Consider the following 20,136-nt stretch of genomic DNA (forward strand, 5'->3'; position numbering starts at 1 on the left):
AGTTTTGATCCACTTGATACAAGCTATGGAAGACATGACTTAGAGATTGGGCCTATTGTTGTTAAGGCTTTCAATTTGTTTAACGGTATTTTATTATTAGTTTCGAAGAAGTGAGCTTGAGGATGCTTGGCCCACGTATGTCTTATTTCTAATGGACTAGGGTTATTTTTGGGAAGGCCTTGTATTTTTGGCCAAGGATTTATTTGGAAAGTTATAATTTTATGTCTTACTAGGGTTTTAGAAGTAACTGTAGCGCGGCGTATGGCACTGTTACTTCTGAAACCCTAGTAAGACAAAGATTAATTTTAAATGTAAATTCAAGTGAAGCAAAGTGATTAACAGAAAAAGTACTCAAATTTGACAAACAGTAGAGCGTCGGGAATCCCTTGCACAAATCTGGTATTTTAATTATTCTTAATTCATTGGATAACTGAATTAGGAACTCAATTCTCGCAATTTCCAATCGGAATGTATAGATTTATAAACCAGACTTAAATCAAATGTAACCCTTTGAAAAAACATTCACCACTTTTAAAAAACGTGAATTACTACCCCTATTGATAAAATCCAATGACGACAATATACTCAGGAAGCGATATTGCAGCAAAAAACTAAATCAATATAGATAAATAATTGATCCAAACATAATCAAAGAACTAATCCATTCAATAGAAAACGCATGACTGAATCCATAAACACAATAAATTCTATGATTATTCGGAGAAGAAAACATCAACGATGAATTGAGAATGATAAAACAAACGAGTTTTAGCAATTGAAAATCAAATACATGAATTAAGAATAAATTAGAAATACCATCTAATGTGCAAGTTCATTCCTAATCCTACTTGAGAATTTAGTTACCCATAAATATAATGGACAACAACAATCTCCAGAGAAAACTGAAGCGAACGGTGGCCATGGAAGTGATTTTCTCCTCTCTTCAGATCTGCCTCTTGTGCCTCTTCCTCCCCTCCATTTCGTGCTAATGATATGCTTATATAGGGTAAGAAAGAAACCCTAATGTCCTCTTGATTTCCGCATAAAAAAATCGCCTAAATTTTAGGACTTATCTTGGCAGCCACGTATAGACTTCAGGAGTTCGAATTTGGAAATCCTTATCAGAGACAAAGTGATAGCTTTCCAATGCATCAAGAATCGCATCAATCCGATATATGAGTAAAAAGATACAGTTAAAAGACTAAAGTATGTCCAGACTGTCTCCTAACGAATTTCGGACTTGGACTTCTTGTGATTTCATTTTGTGATTTTTTTCTTTTTCTTTTCCTCCAAATTGCTCTCAAACCCCATGAATGTCCTCCTTTGAATTTGGCTGGGCTTGATTTGCTCTTTTATAAACTCTGAAATTAGACATAAAAAAAAACTGCTTAGGAGTATCCCGACGTAAATAGAAATTCAATTTAAGAATACACATTAATTCCTATGATTTTTATTCACATTTTAGTATTTTAGTCCAATAATAGGGTATATAGAGTGAACTTTCGCACACTCATCACACCCCCCAACTTACTCCTTGCTAGTCCCTAGCAATTTTCATGTCAAAACAACGAAAGAGACCAAAGAAAATCACACATAAAGGCCATCAAGTCACACTTTCCAGATTCACATATCAAAACAATCTAAGGAATCCAATAACCCATCAAGATCAATCCACCTATAGCAATCCACAGAGTGTGTGTTCTCCAAGCCATAACCATCGTACCACTAACCTTAACACATGCAACATCAAGAACATCTTAAGCAAAAGGTTCAACTCCATAACTCACGGGTATAATAGTGTTTCGTGTAAGGGCTCTCTCTATGGAGTTGACAATGGGTGTATATACACTCTCATGAAAAATTAGGCAATTATGTACAAGCAACAAGCAAACATTAATGTTATGATAGGAACACTAACAAATGAGACTTCCATCAATCTTTTCAACAGCTTATTTAGGATCAGAATGGTCAACACAAAAGGTTGTAATGTGGCTTGGTTTTGGGGTTATATGAAAAAAAAGGATGAAATGGATTCAAAAACTTCCAAGTACATACAAATGGAATTTTATTAAATATCTCAATAGACCACACTTCTCACTTAATATACTCTCCAACTTTTCAGATCATCAAATAATAATGCTTTTCCTTCTTCTTCCTTTTTTTTTTTTTCAACAATTTGATGGACAAACACATGCCACTTTTGTATTCTTTCCATCTATACCAACTTCTTTTTTATTTTATTTTTTTTGGAGCTCACTCAATTGAACACTTTGCAACTTGTACTCTTCTCTTTTTTTCCGTCGTCTTCTTCTTCTCTTTTTTTTTTTTAATTGAAAATGATAAAATTAAAGAAAGAAAATACAAATTCCACACCTAGTATACACTTGGAAGTAAAAAGGGTAAGAAAATCTGTGTATAGGTTATACTCCAATGTGGAGAGGCATGGATGATATGGGCATATGAAAAGAAAAAGCTACAAGTGTTTTATTGGCTCAAAGTTGGCTACTAGGGGTTTATGGTGGAAAGGATAGCTTGAAAGGCTCAAACGTTAATCCTAAGTTGACTTTCGTCATATCCCAAGTATATCCACCATTGTACTGCAAACCATGTAATGATATTCTCAAAAGAAGTGCCCAATTCAACAGATCAATGAACGCTTATCACAATTTACTGCATTTGTTTGCTCTCAATCCTCTCCAAACTCACATGAAAACTTAAGCAAAAGAGTTCTCTAGCTACATGTGTCAAACCACCATCTTACCACAAAACTTGGATAAGTGCATTAAGGATTCTGTGAATGTTTCAGCAAAAAATGATCTGGTGGGTTTGGTGAATTCACGAAGATGGCTATGAATGAGAATGAGTACACATGTGAAAATGATGCACATGTGATGCAAATTAAAAAAAATTGACACATGAAAATATGCCACAGAGTTCCAACAAGCATTTTAAAAACTGAATTTGCACCACCACCCCCCAACTTAAATGAAACATTGTCCTCAATGTTTAAGAATCAAAATTGAATAGGGAGTAACTGAAAATGGTAGAATACACCTGATGAGTGATGTGGGTAGCTCCCTAAACACCAAAGATGGTAATCTGAAATGAAGAAATGAAACTATCTTGCAATCAAAAACAAAGAAAACAACAGCAAACAAAAAGGAAAAGAAAGAAAATAAGAAAAAACAAAAACAAAACAAAGCAAAACAAAATAAATAAAGAAACACATACCTTGGTGGTGTGGTCAAGGTTGATAGACTGGATCCACAAGTGAAATGTCTTCCACTTCCAGAACTTGCCTATCAATTAATATTTTAAGGCGTTGACCATTTACTTTAAAGATCCGACCATCCTTAGGATCTTCTATTTCTACCGCCTCATTTACAAAAACATTCCTTACTAAAAAGGGGCCAGTCCACCTAGACCGAAGTTTTCCTGGGTGCTTATGGAGTCTAGAATCATATAAAAACACTCGATCATTAAGTTTAAACGTTTTCCTCAAAATATTTTTATCATGAAACGCTTTCATTTTAGCCTTATAGATGCTAGAGCTCTCATAAGCATCATTTCTCAGCTCCTCTAACTCGGTCAACTGAAATTTTCTAAGCTTACCTGCTTCTCCCATATCAAAATTGAAATGCTTGATGGCCCAATAAGCTCGATGCTTGAGCTCCACAGGTAAGTGGCAAGGCTTGCCAAAAACAAGCCTATAAGGTGACATACCTAAGGGAATTTTGAAAGTTGTACGATAGGCCCAAAGCGCATCAACTAGTCTTAAAGACCAATCTTTGCGATCTGGATTGACCATTTTTTCTAAAATTTGCTTAATTTCCTTGTTTGCAAGTTCTACCTGTCCACTTGTCTGGGGGTGGTAGGCAGTAGAGATCTTATGTACCACCCCATATTTTTTCATCAAAGCCTCAAAAGAACGGTTGCAAAAATGTGTACCCCGATCACTAATGATAGCACGTGGTGTACCAAATCGAGATAACACATTCTCTTTGAGAAATTTGATTACCGTCCTATTATCATTGCTCCTGCAAGCTGCTGCCTCTACCCATTTTGACACATAATCTACTACCACAATAGTATATTGATATCCAAAAGAAGGAGGAAATGGTCCCATAAAATCAATGCCCCAACAATCAAAAATTTCAATCACTAAAATTGGGTTTAAGGGCATCATATTACGACGGGATATAACTCCTAACTTTTGACACTTTTCACATGAACGACAATAGATGTTTGCATCCTTAAATATGGTGGGCCAATAAAATCCACACTGCAGAATTTTTGCAGCAGTTTTCTTCATTGAAAAGTGGCCCCCACAAGCTTGAGAGTGACAAAATTCCAAGATGCTAGCAATCTCTTCATCAGGGATGCAACGCCTTAAAATTTGGTCAGGGCAGTATTTGAAAAGAAAAGGATCATCCCAATAGAAATTACGTACCTCAGTTATGAACTTCCTCTTGTCCTGAGCACTCCAATCCACTGGTATCTCACCTACAGCCAAATAATTCACAATATGAGCAAACCATGGTAGAGAAGTAATAGATAGTAAATGCTCATCGGGAAAATTATCCCTAATTGGCAGGTGGTCAGAGGTGTCCTCAAATGTGAGCCTCGAGAGATGGTCAGCCACTACGTTCTCCACTCCTTTCTTGTCTTTGATGGTGATGTCAAATTCCTGCAAAAGTAAAATCCATCGTATTAATCGTGCCTTAGCATCCTTCTTTGTAAGAAGGTACTTAAGGGCTGCATGATCCGTAAAAATAATAATAGGAGAACCAATCACATAAGCACGAAACTTATCCAAAGCAAACACTACAGCTAGCAACTCTTTTTCAGTGGTGGAGTAATTTATCTGAGCACTATTTAGAGTTCTACTTGCATAGTAAATGACAAAAGGCTTTCCCTCCCTTCGCTGTCCAAGTACAGCACCTACAGCAAAATCACTTGCATCACACATAATCTCAAAAGGTAAAGTCCAATCAGGTGGCTGCATTATGGGTGCTGAGGTAAGCTTGCCAATTAGCATTTTAAAGGCCTCTTGACAATCTTGTGTCCACTCAAATGGGGCATCTTTAGCTAGGAGGTCACATAGTGGTCTAGATATGGTGGAAAAATTCTGTATGAACCTCCTATAAAAGCCCGCATGACCAAGAAAGGATCTCACGTCCTTTACTGTCCTAGGTGTAGGCAACTTAGAGATTAATTCAATTTTAGATTGATCTACCTCTATCCCCTTAGAAGAAATAATATGCCCTAACACAATACCTGAAGGTACCATAAAGTGGCATTTTTCCCAATTCAAAACCAATTCCTTCTCCTCACAGCGAGTCAACACCCTCTCTAAATTCAATAAGCATGCATCAAAAGTAGATCCAAAAACAGTTAAGTCATCCATAAAAACTTCCATGCAATTTTCAACCATGTCACTAAAAATGCTCATCATGCAACGTTGAAAAGTAGCAGGTGCATCACACAATCCAAATGGCATTCTACGAAAAGCATAAGTACCGAAAGGACAAGTGAAAGTGGTTTTATCCTGGTCTTCTAATGCAATTTCAATTTGATACTGGAATAACCATCCAAGAAACAATAGAAATGATGACCGACCAGCTACACGCTCAAGAATTTGATCAATAAAAGGGAGAGGAAAATGGTCTTTCCGAGTGGCAGCATTCAATTTTCTATAATCAATGCACATCCGCCACCCAGTCACAAGTTTTGTAGGGACTAGCTCTCCCAGGTCATTCTTCACCACAATAACACTTGACTTCTTAGGAACAACCTGTGTAGGACTTACCCATTTACTATCAGCAATAGGATATATGATTCCTGCATCTAATAGTTTCAACACTTCATTTTTCACCACTTCTTTCATAGTAGGATTAAGCCTATGCTGGGGGTCTCTACGAGGGCTAGTTCCTTCCTCCAAATTAATTTTATGAGAACAGACCAGGGGACTAACACCTTTTATATCAGCAATGCTCCAACCTAAGGCTGACTTATGCTCACTTAGGATCCGAATTAATTTCTCACCTTGAGAGTCAAACAATTCAGATGAGATAATAACAGGAAAAGTATCACCTGGACCAAGGAAAACACGCTTTAAACCCTTAGGCAGAGGTTTTAGTTCAACTTTGGGTGCTTCCACACTTGAAGGAATTTGCTTTTCCTCTCTCTCAGGCAACTCCTTAAACTTCGGTTGCCAGGCTCAAGTGCCATAATCCTGAGTTCTATCAAAGATAGCACAAATATCAACTACATCAGATGGATTACTGATAGAATCAAACTCAGAATTAACAAGAAAATACTCAAGGGGGTCAAAATCATGAGCTATAGAAACTGCCTTTTCTATGAGTGAGTCAATCTGATGGGAACCAAAGTGGAGCTACCCTTAAAGATCCCTTGCAAATTCCAGATGGGCCAATTACAAGATCAAGAGCCAAGAAGATCAAGGAAGCAATGCAAGGATTGGTGCAATCCACTTGGGATGAAGCTGGGAAGAGCCCAACACTCAAGATGGGTTTCAAGGAAAAAGAACCAGTTTTGATCCACTTGATACAAGCTATGGAAGACATGACTTAGAGATTGGGCCTATTGTTGTTAAGGCTTTCAATTTGTTTAACGGTATTTTATTATTAGTTTAGAAGAAGTGGGCTTGAGGATGCTTGGCCCACGTATGTCTTATTTCTAATGGACTAGGGTTATTTTTGGGAAGGCCTTGTATTTTTGGCCAAGGGTTTATTTGGAAAGTTAAAATTTTATGTCTTACTAGGGTTTCAGAAGTAACTGTAGCGCGGCGTATGGCACTGTTCACGCTACAGTACCCGACGCATTGTTTACTTAGGGTTTTTGGGGATTGTCTATTTAAACCACTTGTAACCTCATTTGAGAGGCAGAATATATGGAATTGTGATTGAGAGTTGAGTGACCTCCTCTTGTTCTTCTTGAACTTCTGAACTTATCAAGGGTAAATCAAAACCTTTGTGGCGTTCTTCCTTTGTAATCTAGGTTCTTGAGACGGGTTCTTCAATGGGTCTAGATTTTGATATAATCTAGGTTCTTTGAACGGGTTCTCATTGGGTCTAGATTCTCCATCCATATACCTGAGTTTGGCTTTCTTGGGGTTGTTTTTCCAGTATTGTTGTTGGGTCTCAAAGCAAGTCTATTGGGGTTCACATCATTTGGTAATCAGAGCAAGTTTTCCAATCAGGTGTAATTCTATCTTTTATCTACTGCATCTTTAATTCTAGGGTTTCATTGTTTTAGGGTTGCAAAAAAAAAAAAAAGTGCAGAAATTTGTTTTTCCTAGGGCTGCCAGATTACTCTATCATTTTGGTTTAATGTTTATCAACATTAGGTGGCTAAATTGCTTGTTTGTGGGCTGCCAAAATTTGCAGCATCTGTAGGGTTGGAAAGTTCTGGGTTTCTTGCATCTTTAAGTTTGTCAATTCCTTGGAATGTCGTTTCATTGATTCTCTTCTATTTCCTTGCCAATTTTTATGTGTTTGAATTCAGTTGTTTGATTGTTGCAATTGAATATTGCTGTTTTTGATTGAAATAGTGAGAAAAGAAAAGAAAGGAAAAGAAAAGAAAAGAAAGGAAAGGAAAAGAAAAGAAAAGAAAAGAAAAGAAAAGAAAAGAAAGGAAAAGAAAAGAAAAGAAAAGAAAGGAAAGGAAAGAAAAAAAAAATCGAAAAAAAAAAAAAAATCCGAATTTTTATTTTATTTCAAAGGGGCTGCATATATCATTATAGTTGATATATTGTCTTGTGATTATTCTTTCCCTTGTATCATTTCCTTGAGTCTTGTGTCATTTTATTCTTTCAGTGTTTTCTCTTGTTCTTGTTTCTTGGACCTAATTACTAGTTAGAATAAGACAAGGTTGTATTGTCTTGATTTAGTTCAATTAGTTTTGAAAGAACTTGAGTTGGAAAACTCTTGAGGTAAAAGGCAAGAGAGTGTGAGATCATTAACGGAAAAAAAAAAAAAAAAAAAGCCAATTAAGAGTGAAACACGAGTGGAGTGCTATTATTCGAGTGTAAACACGTAAGGGAGCGTGTGAGGTCTTTTCCACTAATAGTTTTTTTGTGTGCAGCGCGTACGATGTCTCATAAAAGTGACTCATCACCAAAGGGGATGGCAGATAACTCCTTTATGTTGCAGGCTATGCAACAACAGTTTGAACGATTGAACATGATGTTAGGGGAAGTGAGAGATAGGATGGATCAACAAGATGAAGTAATTAAAAATTTACATGGTGAGAGAGATAGGAGGAGACGTGAACCTAGAAGAGAACATGAGTATGAAGATGAAGGAGATGGTGAGGATGAGGAAGATCTAATTTCTGAAGTTGGGATGGGTAGGTATAGAGGAGTCAGGCGTGAAAGAGGATTTAGGGGAAACCCACGGGGTCGTGATGGAGTAGATAGGGACCTTAAGAGCATCAAAATGAAAATACCATCTTTCCAAGGTAGAACTGACCCTGAAGCTTATTTAGAGTGGGAGAAGAAGATAGAGTTGATCTTTGAGTGTCATAACTATTCAGAGGAGAAGAAAGTGAAGTTGGCAGTAATTGAGTTCACTGATTATGCTATTATTTGGTGGGATCAATTAGTGACCAATAGGAGGAGGAATTATGAGAGGTCTGTCGAGACATGGGGAGAGTTGAAAGCTCTCATGAGGCGGAGATTTGTACCTAGCCACTACTATAGGGACCTCTACCAGAAATTACAAAATCTTACACAAGGGTCTAGGAGTGTGGAGGACTACCATAAGGAGATGGAGGTGGCTATGATACGGGCGAATGTAGAGGAGGATAGGGAGGCCACTATGGCTAGATTTTTGTGTGGTTTGAATAGGGAGATAGCTAATGTGGTTGAGTTACAACATTATGTAGAAATAGAAGACATGGTGCACATGGCTATGAAGGTGGAGAGGCAATTAAAGAGGAAAGAGACATCAAGGTACACTTCAGTTTCTAGCACTCCTTGGAATCCAAAGTGGGAGAAAGATGATCGAGCTGTAACAAAGGCAAAGATAGAACCACCAAAAGGAAACGATGAAGGAACTAGCAACAAACCCAAGTTGGCATCCCAACCTTCTAGAAATAGAGATATTAAATGCTTTAAGTGTTTGGGTTCAGGCCACATCGCTTCTCAATGTCCAAACAAACGTGTGATGATTATGCGTGACAATGGGGAGGTGATGACTGCAAGTGAGGATGATCATGATGAGATACCTGAGTTGGAGGATGCTAGTGATGATGATGGAGTAGAATACCCCGTAACAGGTGAGTCCCTTGTTGCCAGGCGTGCTCTCAACACACAAATTAAGATGGATGAAGCAGAGCAACAAAGGGAGAACATCTTCCATACTAGATGCCACATCAATGGCAAGGTATGTAGTATGATAATTGATGGGGGAAGTTGTACTAATGTTGCTAGCACTACATTAGTTGAAAAATTGAATTTACCTACCTTGAAACACTCCCGACCATACAAGCTGCAGTGGTTGAATGATTGTGGGGAGGTTAGGGTGGATAGACAAGTGTTGGTTACTTTTTCCATTGGGAAGTATCAAGATGAAGTGCTTTGTGATGTTGTGCCTATGCATGCTGGCCATATATTGTTGGGGAGACGATGGCAATATGATAGGAGAGTGATACATGATGGATTCAAAAACATGTACAGCTTTGTAAAGGAGGGCAAAACAACCAAGCTTGCTCCTTTAACTCCAAGACAGGTCTATGAGGACCAACTGAAACTGAAAAGTGAGGTTGCTCAAAAGAGAAAGAGTGAAAATGAGAGTAATAAAAAAAGAAAGAGTGAAAAAGAGATTGAGCAAAAAAGAAAGAGTGATAAAGAAAAAGAGTCTACTGAGAGAAAAGAAAAGGCAAAAGTGAGTTTCTATGCAAGAGAGAGTGAGGTTAAGAGAGCTTTCTTAGCAGATCGCCCTATGATTTTTCTTGTCTATAAAGAGTCTTATCTTAATCTTGATGAAACTAACCAACCTCTTCCTAGTTTGGCTGTTTCTTTGTTGCAGGAGTTTGAGGATGTATTCCCAGAGGAAATGCCTAATGAGTTGCCACCCATTAGAGGCATTGAGCACCAGATTGATTTCGTGCCCGGGGGTGCTATTCCAAACCGACCAGCTTATAGAAGTAATCCAGATGAGACAAAGGAGCTTCAGAGGCAAGTTGAGGATTTGATGAGCAAGGGGTACGTGAGGGAGAGCATGAGCCCATGTGCAGTACCAGTGCTTCTAGTGCCTAAGAAGGATGGGACGTGGAGGATGTGCATTGATTGCAGGGCGGTTAATAATATCACGGTAAAGTATCGCCATCCCATTCCTAGATTAGATGATATGCTCGATGAATTGCATGGCTCATGTATTTTTAGTAAAATTGATCTTAAAAGTGGGTACCATCAAATTAGAATGAAAGAGGGTGATGAATGGAAAACTGCTTTTAAGACTAAGTATGGGCTTTATGAATGGTTGGTTATGCCATTTGGACTTACAAATGCGCCTAGTACTTTCATGAGATTAATGAATCATGTCCTACGTGCGTTCATAGGCAAGTTTGTGGTTGTGTACTTTGATGATATCCTAGTGTACAGCAAGGACTTAAATGAGCATATTGAGCATTTGAGATATGTGTTTAATGTGTTGAGATGTGAAAAGTTGTATGCTAACTTCAAGAAATGTACCTTTTGTATGGAGGAAGTTGTTTTTCTTGGTTATGTTGTTAGTACAAAGGGTATTGAAGTGGATGAAGAGAAAGTCAAGGCCATTAAGGAGTGGCCAACACCAAAGAGCGTCACTGAGGTAAGAAGCTTTCATGGTTTAGCTAGCTTTTATCGGCGTTTTGTTAAAGATTTTAGCACCATTGCTGCACCACTCACTGAAGTCATTAAAAAGAATGTTGGGTTTCATTGGGGGGCTAATCAAGAGAATGCATTTGCCACTATTAAGGAAAGGTTGTGCTCTGCACCCGTGTTAGCATTACCAGATTTTAACAAAGCTTTTGAGATTGAATGTGATGCCTCAGGAATAGGGATTGGAGCCGTTTTGATGCAGGATAGGCGGCCGATTGCCTTCTTCAGTGAGAAGCTAAGTGGGGCATCCCTGAAGTACCCTACTTATGACAAAGAACTTTATGCTCTTGTTCGTGCATTAGAGACTTGGCAGCACTACTTGTGGCCTAGGGAATTTGTGATCCACACCGATCATGAATCGTTGAAGCATCTCAAGGGTCAAGGTAAGTTGAATAAGAGGCATGCTAGATGGATGGAATACATTGAGACCTTTCCATATGTCATCCGTTACAAGCAAGGTAAGGAGAATATTGTTGCTGATGCTGTATCACGGAGGTATGTGCTTCTTACTTCTATGAGTGCTAAAATGGTTGGGTTTGAATATGTGAAAGATATGTATGCCGATGATGTTGACTTTTCTGATGTGTATATGGCATACGATAAGGCGGCATTTGATAAGTTTTACAAGCATGATGGTTACTTGTTTAAAGAAGATAAACTGTGTGTACCTAGTTGTTCTATGCGTGAGTTATTGGTGCGTGAGGCACATGGCGGGGGATTAATGGCACACTTTGGTGTCAAGAAAACCTTAGACATATTGCATGAACATTTCTTTTGGCCTAAGATGAAAAGAGACATCAATCGCATTTGTAGCAGGTGCATCACATGTAGAAAGGCCAAATCTAAGGTTTTGCCACATGGGTTATATACACCCTTACCCGTTCCTAGTGAGCCATGGGTAGACATATCTATGGACTTTGTTTTGGGGCTGCCTAGGACAAAAAGGGGTAGAGATTCTATTTTTGTGGTTGTGGATAGATTTAGCAAGATGGCACATTTCATTCCATGCCATAAAACAGATGACGCCACAAGCATAGCTGACTTGTTTTTCAAAGAGATAGTGCGACTCCATGGTGTGCCCAGGAACATTGTTTCTGATAGGGATGTTAAATTTCTTAGCTACTTTTGGAAGGTGTTGTGGGGAAAATTAGGTACTAAACTCTTATTTTCCACTACTTGTCACCCACAGACTGATGGTCAGACTGAAGTAGTTAATAGGACTTTAACTCAGCTTTTACGCACTGTTGTTCAAAAGAATTTAAAGAGTTGGGAGGATTGTTTGCCATTTATAGAGTTTGCATATAATAGGACCATGCATACTACTACTTCATACTCTCCTTTTGAAATTGTTTATGGTTTTAATCCACTTACTCCTTTAGATTTGATGCCTTTGCCTATTGATGGCAGGAGTAGCTTAGATGGACAAAAGAAGGCAGAGTTGGTGAAGTCACTTCATGAGAGGGTACGGCTTCAAATTACCCAAAAGAATGAAAGATTTGCTTCTCAAGCCAATAAAGGGCGACGGCGTGTCACCTTTGAACCAGGAGATTGGGTTTGGGTTCACATGCGCAAAGAAAGATTCCCAGCCCATAGACGGACTAAGTTGCATCCTCGAGGAGATGGACCTTTCCAAATTCTTGAGAAAATTAATGACAATGCATATAAAGTGGATCTTCCAAGTGAATATAATGTTTCTGCTACCTTCAATGTTTCTGATCTTTCTCCTTTTGATGTAGGTGAAGATTCGAGGTCGAATCCTTTTGAGGAGAGGGGGAATGATGGGAACCAAGGTGGAGCTACCCTTAAAGATCCCTTGCAAATTCCAGATGGGCCAATTACAAGATCAAGAGCCAAGAAGATCAAGGAAGCAATGCAAGGATTGGTGCAATCCACTTGGGATGAAGCTGGGAAGAGCCCAACACTCAAGATGGGCTTCACGGAAAAAGAACCAGTTTTGATCCACTTGATACAAGCTATGGAAGACATGACTTAGAGATTGGGCCTATTGTTGTTAAGGCTTTCAATTTGTTTAACGGTATTTTATTATTAGCTTAGAAGAAGTGGGCTTGAGGATGCTTGGCCCACGTATGTCTTATTTCTAATGGACTAGGGTTATTTTTGGGAAGGCCTTGTATTTTTGGCCAAGGGTTTATTTGGAAAGTTAAAATTTTATGTCTTACTAGGGTTTCAGAAGTAACTGTAGCGCGGCGTATGACACTGTTCACGCTACAGTACCCGACGCATTGTTTACTTAGGGTTTTTGGGGATTGTCTATTTAAACCACTTGTAACCTCATTTGAGAGGCAGAATATATGGAATTGTGATTGAGAGTTGAGTGACCTCCTCTTGTTCTTCTTGAACTTCTGAACTTATCAAGGGTAAATCAAAACTTTTGTGGCGTTCTTCCTTTGTAATCTAGGTTCTTGAGACGGGTTCTTCAATGGGTCTAGATTTTGATATAATCTAGGTTCTTTGAATGGGTTCTCATTGGGTCTAGATTCTCCATCCATATACCTGAGTTTGGCTTTCTTGGGGTTGTTTTTCCAGTATTGTTGTTGGGTCTCAAAGCAAGTCTATTGGGGTTCACATCACAATCATGTATGTCTGGTGGCTCTCGTCATCATCTTCTGGCTGTCTTGCAATATGGAAGATATTCACCTCGAGAGTCATGTTTCCAAAAGAAAGCTTCATGAGCCCATTCCTGCAATTAATAAGAGCATTAGCAGTGGCAAGGAAAGGCCTACCTAAAATCACAGGAATTTTAGAAGTAGTATCAACAACAGAGCTAGTGTTAAGGATTAGGAAATCAACAGGATAATAAAATTTATCAATTTGAATTAGAACATCCTCTACCACACCCCGGGGTACTTTGACTGAACGGTCAGCCAATTGTAATACCACAGTGGTTGGTTTGATTTCTCCCAACCCCAACTGCAAATAAATAGAATATGGCATTAGATTCACGCTAGCTCCTAAATCTAGCAAAGCTTGCCCAAACTCATGATTTCCAATGTAGCATGCAATGGTTGGGCAACCAGGATCCTTGTACTTGGGAGGAATCCGCTGCTCAATTAGAGCACTAACTTGCTCTGTCAGAAATGCTGTTTTCTTAACATGGTGCTTCCTCTTGACTGTACACAAATCTTTAAGAACTTTTGCGTAAGTAGGAACTTGTTTAATAACATGCAAAAGAGGGAGGTTAATTTTTACCTGCTTGAGATTCTCCAAGATTTCATTGTTAGGATCCAAAGTTCGCTTATTCAGTTTTAAAGCTTGAGGAAATGGTACCTTAATTGGGCTCTTTATTACCTCGGCTTCTTTGGGCAGCTCGGCACCACTATTGCTTTGATCCTCTTCCACATCCTCTGATTTGTTCGTTGTTGGGATGTGTAATGACTTACCACTTCGTGTCACAATGGCATTCGCATCCTTCAAATTCTCTTGTGCCATGTGTTGACCATGGGGTACGAATTGAGCTTGAGAAGGAAACTTACCTCGCTCATTCATACTCAAGGAGCTCATCAATTTGGACACTTGGTTTTTTATCTCCTTATTTTCTTCAACAACCTGCGTAATCAAAGATTCAAACTTTTGGTTAGTCTTACCTTGTGCCTCAATAAAAGCATGTAAAGTATCTTCTAAGGGGCTCCTAGAAGATGAAGGTGCATGATATAGTGTAGGATATGATCTAGGGGGTTGTGCAGGCGGCTGGTTTTCAGACTTCCAGCTAAAATTGGAGTGATTACGCCACCCAGGATTGTAGGTATCAGAGAAAGTGCAACAAGCTTCATGTACATACCTAAGGCATTACATTGTTCCTCATACATCCCTCTCATCTCAGCAAATGTGGGACACTCTTGGGCAAGGTGATCTACCCCACCACACACAAAACATGGTCCAAAAGACTCTGCATGATTAGCCACGTGTGTTGGCTTTAAGTCCTTAGTCTTCAACGCCTCTAGCTCTCTAGTGAGCATCTCAACCTTAGCTTTTAGGTTATCTTCTTCCCTGAGATGGTAAATTCCACCACCATTTAGGTTTCCTGCAGGTCGTGACCTATTTGTGCTCTCAGTAGCACTAGGTCCAGTTGGGTGTGAGCTTTTTCAACAAGCTCATTGAGGTATTCTATGGCTTCATCATGATCTTTCTGTAAGAACTCACCATTACACATCATCTCCACAAATTGACGCTCTCTAGGTGTAAGTCCCTCATAAAAATAGCTCACTAAGCGCCAATTCTCATACCCATGGTGAGGACATATACTCAATAGCTCCTTAAATCTCTCCCAAGACTGAAACAAAGTCTCACTGTCCTTTTGTACAAAGGTGGAGATTTGTCTTTTCAAAGCATTGGTCTTATGTTGGGGAAAGTATTTATTCAAAAAGACATGAGTCATCTCATTCCATGACCCAATAGATCGTGTTCTCAAAGAGTATAGCCAACTCTTAGCTCTATCCTTCAAAGAGAAAGGAAAGAACCTTAAGTCTCACAATGTCATCAGTTGCATTTTGACTATGAAAAGTCGCAACTACTTCCTCAAACTCCCTAATGTGTACATATGGATTTTCATTTTCCAAGCCATGAAAAGTAAGGAGTAACTGTATCATCCCTGTTTTAAAATCCAATTGGCGATATTAGCTGGAAACATGATGCATGATGGTGTGGCTGTGCGTGTAGGGTGGAGGTAATCCTGAAGGGTCCTAGTGGGTTGATCTTCGTGTTGACTCATTTTCTCAGAATTAGAAGAATTATCAAACAAATGATCAGAAAAATTAAACTCTGACTCTAACATAGGTCTACAAGCAAACCGACCCAAGGCGTCTCTATACCTGTGCATGCAAGGTAGAGAAAAACGCAACAATAAAAAAAACTGCAAAAAGAAAAAGAAAAAAAAAATGCAGCAAGCTAAAATAGGGAACGAAGTTACCGCCTTTACAAACTGTTGAAAAGAAAAACTATCTCACAATTCTTCTACCGTCTCCCCGGCAACGGCGCCAAAATTTGTTTACGCCCAAAGAATAACGCGATAGTTGTAGCACAGCTTTGGGGTGTCGATTCCACAGGGAGACAAATTAAAAGAATAGCAAGAGGAACAAAGAAACTGAAGAAAAAATATTAAATAAGTAATAGAGAACAAAAATTAATTTTAAATGTAAATTCAAGTGAAGCAAAGTGATTAACAGAAAAAGTACTCAAATTTGACAAACAGTAGAGCGTCGGGAATCCCTTGCACAAATCTGGTATTTTAATTATTCTTAATTCATTGGATAACTCAATTAGGAACTCAATTCTCGCAATTTCCAATCGGAAGGTATAGATTTATAAACCAGACTTAAATCAAATGTAACCCTTTGAAAAAACATTCACCACTTTTAAAAAACGTGAATTACTACCCCTATTGATAAAATCCAATGACGACAATATACTCAGGAAGCGATATTGCAGCAAAAGACTAAATCAATATAGATAAATAATTGATCCAAACATAATCAAAAAACTAATCCATTCAATAGAAAAAGCATGACTGAATCCATAAACACAATAAATTCTATGATTATTCGGAGAAGAAAACATCAACGATGAATTGAGAATGATAAAACAAAAGAGTTTTAGCAATTGAAAATCAAATACATGAATTAAGAATAAATTAGAAATACCATCTAATGTGCAAGTTCATCCCTAACCCTACTTGAGAATTTAGTTACCCATAAATATAATAGACAACAAAAATCTCCAGAGAAAACTGAAGCGAACGGTGGCCATGGAAGTGATTTTCTCCTCTCTTCAGATCTGCCTCTTATGCCTCTTCCTCCCCTTCATTCGTGCTAATGATATACTTATATAGGGTAAGAAAGAAACCCTAATGTCCTCTTGATTTCCGCATAAAAAAATCGCCTAAATTTTAGGACTTATCTTGATAGCCACGTACAGCCTTCAGGAGTTCGAATTTGGAAATTCTTATTAGAAACAAAGTAATAGACCTTTAAGATAGCTTTCCAATGCATCAAGAATCGCATCAATCCGATATATGAGTAAAAAGATACAGTCAAAAGACTCAATTATGTCCAGACTGTCTCCTAACGAATTTCGGACTTGGACTTCTTGTGGTTTCAATTTGTGATTTTTTCCTTTTTCTTTTCCTCCAAATTGCTCTCAAACCCCATGAATGTCCTCCTTTGAATTTGGCTGGGCTTGACTTGCTCTTTTATAAACTCTGAAATTAGACATAAAAAAACTGCTTAGGAGTATCCCAACGTAAATAGAAATTCAATTTAAGAATACACATTAATTCCTATGATTTTTATTCACATTTTAGTATTTTAGTCTAATAATAGGGTATATAGAGTGCACTTTCGCACACACATCACATTTTAGCACTCATAGAAGTAAGAAGTACATACCTCCGTGATAAAGCATCAGCAACAATATTCTCCTTACCTTGCTTGTAATGGATGACATATGGAAAGGTGATGGGCCCCAAGGCGGACCAAGTCTTAAGGATTAATTACAAGATTAAGAGCCACGAAGATCAAGAGAGCAATGCAAGAATTGGTGCAATCCAATTGGGATCAAGCTAGCAAGAGCCCAACACTCAGACGGGCTTGAAAGAAGGAGAACCAGTTTTGCTCCACTTGATCCAATCTATAGAAGACACGACTTGGGCCTATTGTTATGGAAGGTCATGGATTTATTTATTTCATTAAAAGGGCTTAATTTATTAGTCAAATGAATTAATCAAGAATAATTGGGCTCCGGGGATGTCCAGCCCACACGTCTTATTTCTAATGAGCTAGGGTTTGGGGAAGGCCTTGTATTTTGGCCAAGGGTTTATTTGGAAAGTTATAATTTTATGTCTTACTAGGGTTTCAGAAGTTACTGTAGCGCGGCGTATGGCACTGTTCATGCTACAGTACCCGACGAATTGTTTACTTAGGGTTTTTGGGGATTGTCTATTTAAACCAATTGTAACCTCATTTGAGAGGCAGACTATATGGAATTGTGATTGAGAGTTGAGCGATCTCCTCTTGTTCTTCTTGAACTTCTGAACTTATCAAGGGTAAATCAAAACCTTTGTGGCGTTCTTCCTTTGTAATCTAGGTTCTTGAGACGGGTTCTTCAATAGGTCTAGATTTTGAGATAATCTAGGTTCTTTGAACGGGTTCTCATCGGGTCTAGATTCTCCATCCATATACCTGAGTTTGGCTTTCTTGGGGTTGTTTTTTCCAGTATTGTTGTTGGGTCTCAAAGCATGTCTATTGGGGTTCACATCAAAAGGTCTCAATGTATTCCGTCCATCTAGCATGCCTCTTATTCAACTTACCTTGACCCTTGAGATGCTTCAACGATTCATGATCGGTGTGGATCACAAATTCCCTAGGCCACAAGTATTGCTGCCAAGTCTCTAATGCACAAACAAGAGCATAAAATTCTTTGTCATAAGTAGGGTACTTCAGGGATACCCCACTTAGCTTCTCACTGAAGAAGGCAATCGGCCGCCTATCCTGCATCAAAACGGCTCCAATCCCTATTCCTGGGCATCACATTCAATGATGTGAACCCCAATAGACTTGCTTTGAGACCCAACAACAATACTGGAAAAACAACTCCAAGAAAGCCAAACTCAGGTATATGGATGGAGAATTTAGACCTGATGAGAACTCGTTCAAAGAACCTACATTATATCAAAATCTAGACCTATTGAAGAACTCGTCTCAAGAACCTAGATTATAAAGGAAGAACGCCACAAAGGTTTTTGATTTACCCTTGATAAGTTCAGAAGTTCAAGAAGAACAAGAGAAGATCACTCAACTCTCAATCACAATTCCATATAGTCTCCTCTCAAATGAGGTTACAAGTGGTTTAAATAGACAATCCCCAAAAACCCTAAGTAAACAATGCGTTGGGTACTGTAGCGTGAACAGTGCCTTACGCCGCGCTACAGTTACTTCTGAAACCCTAGTAAGACATAAAATTTTGACTTTCCAAATAAACCCTTGGCCAAAAATACAAGGCCTTCCCAAAAATAACCCTAGTTCATTAGAAATAAGACATACGTGGGCCAAGCATCCTCAAGCCCACTCCTTCTAAACTAATAATAAAATACCGTTAAACAAATTGAAACCCTTAACAACAATAGGCCCAATCTCTAAGTCATGTCTTCCATAGCTTGTATCAAATGGATCAAAACTGGTTCTTTTTCCTTGAAGCCCATCTTGAGTGTTGGGCTCTTCCTAGCTTCATCCCAAGTGGATTGCACCAATCCTTGCATTGCTTCCGTGATCTTCTTGGCTTTTGATCTTGTAATTGGCCCATCTGGAATTTGCAAGGGATCTTTAAGGATAGCTCCACCTTGGTTCCCATCATTCCCCCTCTCCTCAAAAGGATTCGACCTCGAATCTTCACCTACATCAAAAGGAGAAAGATCAGAAACATTGACGGTAGCAGAAACATTATATTCACTTGGAAGATCCACTTTATATGTATTGTCATTAATTTTCTCAAGAATTTGGAAAGGTCCATCTCCTCGAGGATGCAACTTAGTCCGTCTATGGGCTGGGAATCTTTCTTTGCGCATGTGAACCCAAACCCAATCTCCTGGTTCAAAGGTGACACGCCGTCGCCCTTTATTGGCTTGAGAAACAAACCTTTCTTTCTTTTGGGAAATTTGAAGCCATACCCTCTCATAAAGTGACTTCAACAACTCTGCCTTCTTTTGTCCATCTAAGCTACTCCTGCCATCAATAAGCAAAGGCATCAAATCTAAAGGAGTAAGTGGATTAAAACCATAAACAATTTCAAAAGGAGAGTATGAAGTAGTAGTATGTATGGTCCTATTATATGCAAACTCTATAAATGGCAAACAATCCTCCCAAGTCTTTAAATTCTTATGAACAACAGTGCGTAAAAGCTGAGTTAAAGTCCTATTAACTACTTCAGTCTGACCATCAGTCTGTGGGTGACAAGTAGTGGAAAATAAGAGTTTAGTACCTAATTTTCCCCACAACACCTTCCAAAAGTAGCTAAGAAATTTAACATCCCTATCAGAAACAATGCTCTTGGGCATACCATGGAGTTGCACTATCTCTTTGAAAAACAAGTCAGCTATGCTTGTGGCATCATCTGTTTTATGGCATGGAATGAAATGTGCCATCTTGCTAAATCTATCCACAACCACAAAAATAGAATCTCTACCCCTTTTTGTCCTAGGCAACCCCAAAACAAAGTCCATAGATATGTCTACCCATGGCTCA

General features: G+C 38.6%; 1 non-coding gene across 1 annotated transcript; it reads left to right on the forward strand.

Moving 5' to 3' along the window:
- Positions 1-15,126: 15,126 nt before the first annotated feature.
- Positions 15,127-15,234, forward strand: LOC122283590. Its single transcript, XR_006230988.1, has one exon. It is a non-coding gene; the product is annotated as a small nucleolar RNA R71 (small nucleolar RNA).
- Positions 15,235-20,136: the final 4,902 nt, after the last annotated feature.

This window comes from Carya illinoinensis, chromosome 11, assembly GCF_018687715.1.
Source record: "Carya illinoinensis cultivar Pawnee chromosome 11, C.illinoinensisPawnee_v1, whole genome shotgun sequence".
Taxonomy (NCBI): domain Eukaryota; kingdom Viridiplantae; phylum Streptophyta; class Magnoliopsida; order Fagales; family Juglandaceae; genus Carya; species Carya illinoinensis.